General features: G+C 39.0%; 1 long non-coding RNA gene across 1 annotated transcript; it reads right to left on the minus strand.

The window, feature by feature from the left end:
* Window positions 1-3,496: 3,496 nt before the first annotated feature.
* Window positions 3,497-9,137, minus strand: LOC135466404 (uncharacterized). The gene is made up of 4 exons (XR_010444113.1): window positions 9,084-9,137; window positions 7,167-7,198; window positions 5,823-5,879; window positions 3,497-5,151 (listed from the first exon to the last, which is right to left on the minus strand). It is a non-coding gene; the product is annotated as an uncharacterized LOC135466404 (long non-coding RNA).
* Between the last annotated feature and the right edge of the window lie 391 nt (window positions 9,138-9,528).

Genomic DNA, 9,528 nt, shown 5'->3' on the forward strand with positions numbered 1-9,528 from the left:
CTGAAAATTCCAAATATACATAGCCATGCTCTGATTAGGCCTACTTACTACCCTTTTCTCAAGATGCATTTTTATGATAACCTTAATATATCATTACTTGTACACATATATGTTGTATTTTGGACATGTTTTTTTTTTAATGTATATATATACACATATATTTTGTGCGAACTTACAAGCTATTGAGTAAAATTTTATTTGAGACAGAATTTTACAGTAATATTAGTTCATATATTAGGAATTAACATAATGCTATTTTATTCTTTTTCTATATATATATATTTATGTATACACACACACACACATTGGTATACAAGCCAATATATGTAAAACATAGGTAGATAATCAGTAAAACTGTGCCTCTTGTGATAGCCTCAAGTCTATCTCTTTTGTCATATTGCTGTAATTCTTCAACAGTTTCGCATGTTCACCAGGTGTTTATTTGGGCATATTCTGACGGTATTATTCTGTGTAGACAGATAAAACTATACCTAAAACTGGCAAATTCAACCATCTAAAATCAAGTTAAAACTAGAATGGATCTGCAAACAGCAGATCCTAGGCCGGGATCCCGGATCGGATCAATAATGTGTTCCCCTTCATGTCCTGTGCACACAGAGTACGTGTGTAGCGCTTTCCACTCAGTGATGTTCAGCTTTACAGCTGTAACGGTTTTCTCTCACCAGACCTCCAAATAAGGTGGGATTAGCGCTTTTTCGCGTTTTGATCACAATTTGCGGCAAAACTATACGTCGCCATCAAGAAATAAGTCCAGATTCATGATCAGGACGTCAAACTACATCGGGTAGCATGCTTACAATGTTCGTGCCTTCATCCTAGTCGCAAATGCATTTAAAATGCATTTAAAATGCATCATATAACATGGGGACGTCAAAGTGCCAAATACAGCAAATCGGCCTTTGGACAATATTTGAAGCACTGCAACTCCCACATTTGTTGACACACTTCCATGATTTTCCGCACGCCTAGAGCACCCATATAGCCCTTTATACTCAGTCATTTTCAGCTACACAGCTGCAGCAGTTTTGCGCCAGGTGACTTCCAAATATGGGCGAAAATTGCATTTTTTCGCACTTTCATAGCTATTGGCGACGAAACCGTGCGTCGGAGAAAGGAAAAAACCACCAGATTTGTCATCAGAACATCCAACTACACCTAGCAGCCTACTTAAAACCCTGAAATTCACAACATTTTCATCGCCTGCCAGATTGGCTAAGCTGGGATCGAACTCTGACATGACTGACAGGCGTCAGCGGTAAGAGAAAAAGAAAGCATAAAAATCAAAGTTTGTCCTTTCATGTCTCAATCCACGACCTGCCATGAACAGACTCACTGCTCTACTGATATCTAGGCCGTTGTTAGAAAGTCAACACCTGGACCAGGGCACATGGTGATGTCTGTCAATCACCCTGGCCTGGTTAGCAAATAGTAAAGAAGACAAGGCCTGCGCAAAACAAAGCTAACTTTTACAGGTCCACGTCGTTTGCTGTTGTAGTTGGAATTCTACGCCATCTAATAGAGTACTGTACAGCTGAATGTCTTCCTACAACCGTTTCGGGAGATCACGGACAGTGTAGCCGAAAGCATCAGGTCAAATACTATAAACCCAGTCCAGTCCCCATCTAACTCCATGTTAAAGCTATAGGATTCCCATCTTTTTCTGCACAAAAAACGGTGTTGTTATTTAAACGCTTCTAGCGAGAAAACCATTGATCATAGCTCAAATCCGTTGGCGAATGCCCAAAAGAGCATGTCTTGGGCTACCATTTGGTGCAGTTTGCACATTTCTAGCTCCCATAGTTCTCGAGTTACAGGTCATTGAAATTACGTAGCTTTTTTCAGTTTTTTGCTTATATCTCAAAAAGTTACACAGATATGCAAAAGATAAAAGCAGATTCGGAATCAGCAGCTTTTGTGACTTCACAAATTCGACCAATGGCGAGTTTCCAGAGTTCTGACCGGAAGTCAACCATTTTTGCAAACTTTTTGTAACTCGTGACCTTCTAGCTGCATGTCAAATTTGAAAAGAATCGGTTCAGTGGTTCTTGAGAAGAAGATTTTTAAAAGTTTTACACAAAATTCAATATGGCGGCCGAACCACGTGACATAGCCAAAAAATGGAGAATTTGTCCTGAGATATTCACTGCCAGAATATATGAGCAAAATTTGGGACTTCTATGTTGAACGGTGTAGAAGTTTCCTTGCTAACAAGGTCGGTGAAAAAAAAAAAAATAATAATAATAAGAAAAAAAAGAACGATTACAATAGGGATCCCGTTCTTCCCGAACGGGATCCCTAAACATGCATAAATTGCATTGAAAGTTCTGGTTTCATATGCGAAAAGGTTGAGGAATTTAGGTACTGTAATATCCACACGACTAAATACATATGTGGGTAATATTTCACTTGGCTGATGTGAAGTCCTTGGCAAAGAGGTAGTTTTCTGACCATGGCGGTCCTCATGTACTTTAAATTTCCTTGTTAGTTATGGTTGGCAGATCTTGGCTAAAAAGCCAGGGATAAGATTTGAGAAAAATTGTAAGCCACTTATGAAAAGGTTTCCAAACAGGGAAATATTTCTGACACACTAGACGTTCGATCCATGCCATTATGAAGACATATCACGGTTTGTGAATGAGGTAAGATTAAAGAAGACAACCCCAGACTAAATGTGTACATTTTCGTGTCTTTCATGTTGCTTAATTAAAATATTTCAGATAAAAGTAAGCAAAGTTGCCATGTTCGGGAGTTATCTCTTTTAACTTTTGGTTTCCTTTTTAACCATATGAGGATTTTGAGACGATTTTGAAGAAGAAACCACAGCTTAGTTAATGTAAAGCTTTATTTTTCAACATAATCCCCATTTAAGTCCGCACACTTTTTCCAGCATCGTTGCAGTGCCGTAACACTGTTCTCATAGCAGGTCTTATCCTGAAGTTCAGTGAAGGATCCAAAGGAGCCGTATTCAGGGGAATACGGTCGGGGCTGAACAAGTTCACACTCCTGAATGGAAGCCATTGCGAGCGACATCTGGGCCAGAGTACTGTCTTTATGAAACAGAACTCTTCGTTGGAACATTCCACGCCTCTTCCGTTTTATTTCCTCCAGAATTTGTTGCCTAAAGGAAGCATAAGAGGCCCCATTAATGGTCCATCCCTTCTGGAGATAGTCCATCATTATGGTGCCCTAGACAGAGGCCATGGCCCAGCAGAGGACAGAGCTTTGGCCTTCTTCAGCCGGGGGGGCCCACATGTTTCCATTGCTTTGACTGTTGTTTGGACTATGGTTTAAAGTGATGAACCCAGGTCTCGTGCATTTCTGATCAGCCGTGAGAAGCCTTGTGACCAATCATGCTGAAAGTTTCTTCATTCCCAGATCTTCCGTCAGCAATGACCTTTTCATGGATCTTATCAGTCAAGGTGGAAGTTCTGGGTCTTCCTACCCGTGATTGATCTTTAAAGCTTGTTCTGCCTCTCTTAAATTTGGTTGACCACCATTTACCTGTAAGGTGGGGCATCATCTCCAAATGTCTTTACCGTGCCCTCTTGGATCTCCTTTAGAAGAATTCCCTTTTTAGAGTTTTACTTTTTCACTTTACTCAAAATACTGTGTCTGCAACAATGAACCTAGTGAGTCAAAATTTCACACAAGAAAAGTTGCTTTCTCAGAATATGAGAGATAAGGAACCATGCCCTACATTTTCTGGGTCGGGCTAAAATTGTTTTAATCACCTCTGGTATGTAATATAGGGCTCCTAAGAATCAACTGATTTATTGAGCTACCAAGCACATAAAAAAACCCCCCAAAAATGGCTGTGGCCGTTCAGGTCTGTTTCTACCCCTCCTGAATCACTGGGAATATATTATTGTCTTTTTCCTTAACAGTGAAGACGATTAATAGATGTATACATTGTCAGAACTAAAACTGGCCTTTAAGATCTGATTAATCATCAGGTTTTTCCTCTGGCAGTACTGAGGCTGGGTGTTCTTCCAAACAGACTTGCAGCCTTGTTTAAGTTCGGAGAAGACAGGGCAAAGGGACTTGAGTACCAAACATCAAGAAAAATACTGAGGTCTCAAGGCTGACCACATTGTTTACTTCTTGAAGTGAAATTCCAAAGCAGCTTTACCGGATGTGTTGGGCAGGAGTTTGTTCATGGACAGTGTATGCTCTTTCATAGTTTTGTTCAGATTTGGGGGACAGTTACAGGGAAAGCTTGCACAGTCACAGACAGACATGTCAAATGACATATCAGTGGCAGATTAGACTGGAATGATGAGCAGTTCTCTATCATTCAGCATCAGCCCATACATGAGGCTGGTGGTCCTGATGGAGCTGGTGTGAGCACCTGCTGTGAATGGTTCAGTGGTGGCCTTGCTAGATTGTAAGTGGCAGTAAAATAGAAAGTACAAAGAGGCAAAAGAAAAAAATGCATAGTACAAAATTATGTAAAATTTCATTCTAATGTACATAAAATAAAACTTAGTGTAGAATAGAGGTAAATCTTCCCACCACTGGTCCTGACTGGAATATCATACACGTCTGTGGAGATTCACAGCTTTATGTGACTGTGAGATCAGATGCTGTCTTGATTCACAGCTTTATGTGACTGTGAGATCAGATGCTGTCTTGATTCACAGCTTTATGTGACTGTGAGATCAGATGCTGTCTTGATTCACAGCTTTATGTGACTGTGAGATCAGATGCTGTCTTGTATCCGGCAGTAATTTACTTTACATGGTATCCCACTAACCAGGTGCATGTAGAAGAAATTAGAATACTGTAATTTTCATATGTTCACATGATGTTTATTCAGGAATGTCTTGAAAGCACTGATCCACATAAACAGTTAAACGGCTAATATTACACTTTGCCTGAAGCTTTACATCATACATCATCTCATAAAGGTATCAAAAGGTGCATTTTGATTGTATAGAAAGTTATTCTCAAAGGCTTTTAAATGTGAGAAGTAAACAAAATAGAGTGATTATCCATTTGTATGTCAATTTGACACACAAAGCAGCTGATGAAATAGACTTAAGAGCTGGTATATCGCACATTAAAGTGCACACTGATCCATAAACCATTATTCATGTCTGTCATCATCTCCTGCCATCAAACATCCAACAGCTGCAAAAGAAACAGGACACGTCCAGTTATAAGTTAATTTCTGACACAACCTCAGTACTAAACACTAATAAATCAATGAATCAATCAATCACACCATGAATGAACACTGGCCTATCAACAAAATATAAATCTATAAATCTAATCATAATAATGAATTCAAATATTAAATCACAACACATAAACACTAGTCTATTATTAATTGGAGTTATAAAAGTTTGAAAACAGACTGCAATGTCAAGGCTCATGTACCTGTAGATCTATGCAAGAAACCCAATAAATTGAATGAAAAATAATCGGTCTAAAACCAGGCCCTAATCCAGGCCATTCTTGAACCCATCAAAAGTGTCTGGAAGTGAATGATCCAAAATGACAAAATTAAACTTTTGTGTTATGTTTATATATACAAATGGTAAACTGACAGCAAATCAAAAGGATACCCAAATCATTCAGTTACATCAGGCCCTAAAAGCTTATACCTTTCGCTTAATAGCATTCATGTAAATATATTATCAGAGATTAACACTTGAGCAACAATGTCCATCATTTTACTTACCTCTTGAAAAAGTGTTACATGAACATTGGAAATCCGTACAACTGTAGAAAATAAGTTCAGTTTATCAGAAGATGTTGATCTGTATAAACTAGTGTGAACACAAGTATCAAGTACCCACCAGTTGTGGCAAAATCTTCTCCAAATGCTCAATGGTCACCCAATTTGTTTCTTCATCCTACATAAATAAAATAGCTTCAGTTCAAAAGCTGAGGTAAATCACACGGGATTTTAACAAATATTACATTTATGATTCTAACTTGTATAGTCATCATGTTTACACATGAAAATGGACGTTAATGGCAAAGCAGGATATTAAATAAACTATCCTGTCTTTTTCTTTAAGATGAACTTTGAAGTATGTAGTGTAATTCTTCAACCTTTATGCAAGTTTGCAATGTGTACATTCAAGCATATTCTGAAGGCATTATTCTGTGTAGACTGATGAAATTAAACTTTTTGTGAAGCACGGAAAATTATCAATCCAATGAATGTAGTTTTGTCTCTGAAATCTAATTTATTTGTTTATTTATTTGATTGGTGTTTTACGCCGTACCCAAGAATATTTCACTTATACGACGGCGGCCAGCATTATGGTGGGTGGAAACCGGGCAGAGCCCGGGGGAAACCCACGACCATCCACAGGTTGCTGGCAGACCTTCCCACGTATGGCGGGAGAGGAAGCCAGCATGAGCTGGACTTGAACTCACAGCGATCGCATTGGTGAGAGACTCCTGGGTCATTACGCTGCGCTAGTGCGCTAACCAACTGAGCCACGGAGGCGCCGAAATCTAATTTAAAATGTGCATAAATTGTACTGAAAGTTGTTCTGTCATATGCAAAATGTTGAGAAATTGTGTTCATTGTATTTCAAATTCATTCTTATCTAATAATACTTCACTTACTGGCACAGTATAAGTATACAAATGGCACAACCTTATAGAAACCATCACACCATTCCAGCAAAGTACATGAGAAAGCTAACCTCTCTCTTTCAAATAACAAAAATGAACTTAGTCAAAAACTCGATCCAAATAAATGTACCCTAACGTAGCAGATCATATTACTATTAATTAATTGTGCTTATTCTAAATTATTATTATTCCATATGAATGTAGGATTGATGACCTTCTCCTACCTTGTCTTATTATCATTCTTATTATCAAAAGATGCATTCAAACCACAAACTCTTATGCATGCATGTGAAGCTTTCCATTTCTCTGACACATGATCTGTGCAAGATTGCACAATTTATTTATTTATTAATGTATCTGATTGGTGTTTTACACCGTACTCAAAAATATTTTACTTATATGACGGCAGCCAGCATTATGGTGGGTGGGAACCGGGCACAGCCTGGTGGAAACTCACAACCATCTGCAGGTTGCTGACAGACCTTCTTCATTTATAGCCAGATTTCACAATTATACAGACACATATGCATCTACCTTAATGTCATACATACCTTTGCTTGTTTGGCAGACCTACCAGTTGCCTCTGTGGGCAAGATAAACAAAAGGAAATGAAAATAGTTCATATTTACTCATTTAAATAATATTTCAGATAAGGCTAACCACAGAATTTATTTATTTGATAGGTGTTTTATGCCATTCTAGAATATTTCACTTATACCATGGTGACCTGCATTAAGGTTTGAGAAAACTGGGCAGAGCCGAGGGGAAACCCCTGCCTTCAGGTATCTGCAGAAAGACAGCCATTGATTGACTTTATACATTAGATTACTGTTCAACACTCAATATGCTTTACTTCTTAGATGGAAAAGATGTTGGTTTTGCGGTTGGATGAAAGTGGAGTGCGCAGGGTAAGCCACAAACGTTGATATACAAGTGACTGACTATGAATAGTGTATTGAGGTACAGACTTGCACACCATATTAGAAGGTAAGTAATCATCAGCAAAGGAATGCCTGTGAACAAAGCAGCTATCTAACCACAGTTTATTGCCACAAAAAGCCCCACAAACAATGAAAATCCAGAAAATCATTGCTTAAGACCATTACTGACACCATACCTTGTGTGCCAGCAGTTCGAGTATGGTGAATGAATGAATGCTTGGGGTTTTAGTTGTACTTATGAATTTTTTAGTCATATGACGATGAAGAGCCATCAGGTGTGTGTACATACATTGTGTCTTCTTGTGGTAGGGTGAGTCCATGCCGCCAAAGTGCTGCCACTGCTGAAGTATCATGCCTAAGATACCAGACATGACACCCCACCCAGTCATATTACACTGACATCGTGCCAACCAATTCTGTTTCCTTGTTCAAACCCCTCAGTGCTGAGCCCAAAGCAAGGCAGCAATAAGTTCCATTTTTTTGGTATGACCTGGCCCTGGTTTGATCATGAGTCTCCGGACTTTGAGGTGGACGCTCTAACCATTAGGCCACCAAAACAGTGAAACTGTTCGGGAAAGGTTTCCCACAAACTTGTGTTTCTACACTTCGCATCAGCACACATCAATCATATTGATGAAGATGACAGTTCAAAGACGTGACTGACAGGTGATGTGGAATGAGTGTAATAGGGTTTGAGACTGGGTCACAGAATGAATTTATCAGTGTGCAACAGGGGTCTGGGTAGGAGGCTGAAAGTGTGCAAGAGACAGATGTCTATAAAATAGTCAGAAATTGTGCAAGAGACAGGGGTCAGCAGATGAGTTTGAAAGTATGCATGAGACTGGTGTCCGGGATGAATTAGACAGTGTGCAAGAGACAGATGTGTGAATAGGAGTCATAAACAGACAGATGTCTGGGGTGAGCCTGCAAGATTCATGTCATGGAATGAGTCTGAACATGTGCAACAGAAAAGTGTAAGTGAAATGGATTAACAGGGGTCTTAGACAAGGCCTGGTCGGCCTTAAGCTGTCCAGCATGAAAGGTTTCCCGCAATCATGAGATATGAGAATGAGATATGAGAATGACATGAGAATTAGCTCATGGCAGCCAAAAATTATAATGTTGCAAAAATTTTGGTCAAATGATTTAACATGATTAGGCCTGTTTAAAAAGATAAATTACAGAAGCCACACCTCAGTATTAAACCCGCAGTACAGCGAAAATTTAATAAACAGTTACATGTGGGAACCATTTACTGAGGAAATAAAAGAATAATTATTCGCCCACTTGTGGCGACAGAAGCAAGCTTAAGGGAACCAGACAAAAGTCCAAGGGTACAGGCAGACAAGGCGTGACACACATGTAGTGCAAGAGAACAGGATATCTGGTAGTAACCAGTTATCCTGTTCTCTTGCACTACACTTTTTTGTCTCAAACCCTATTACACTCGTGTAGTTTTAATGGCCATTCAGTTGACAGGTGTGTGATAGACAGGTGTAAGGTAGGGCTTGGAAACTATCAACTTACCAGAGACAAACACACGCAACACTTCTGTCATAAGAACCAATGCTGTGGAACTAACTGAAACAAGTTAAGACAGACAAATTAAGGTCATAAGTACCAAAATACTTAAATAATCATCTGGTATACAATAGACCTGTTCATTATTACGCATAATTGGTTTCCATTGGTAAAAACATGGTCACCTGATATTCCACAAAACTTAATATAAAACCGTAACGTGCTGGGAGCTACATTAAGCAACAAGTAGCATCTGATGTTCACAAGCTATATGCAATGATCTTGTGTTTTTATTCTATAGTTATCTCCATTTGTCACGCTCTCTATCATCTGCTTGTTTGTAGGATATGAAGACGATGACTTGCTCAACCAGCAACAAAGTACAGCAATAAAGTTTTAACTGGGCAGGTTCTTCCTCTTTGTTCCATTTTATTGGGTATAATAAAACACA

Source organism: Liolophura sinensis, chromosome 1, assembly GCF_032854445.1.
Source record: "Liolophura sinensis isolate JHLJ2023 chromosome 1, CUHK_Ljap_v2, whole genome shotgun sequence".
Taxonomy (NCBI): Eukaryota; Metazoa; Mollusca; class Polyplacophora; order Chitonida; family Chitonidae; genus Liolophura; species Liolophura sinensis.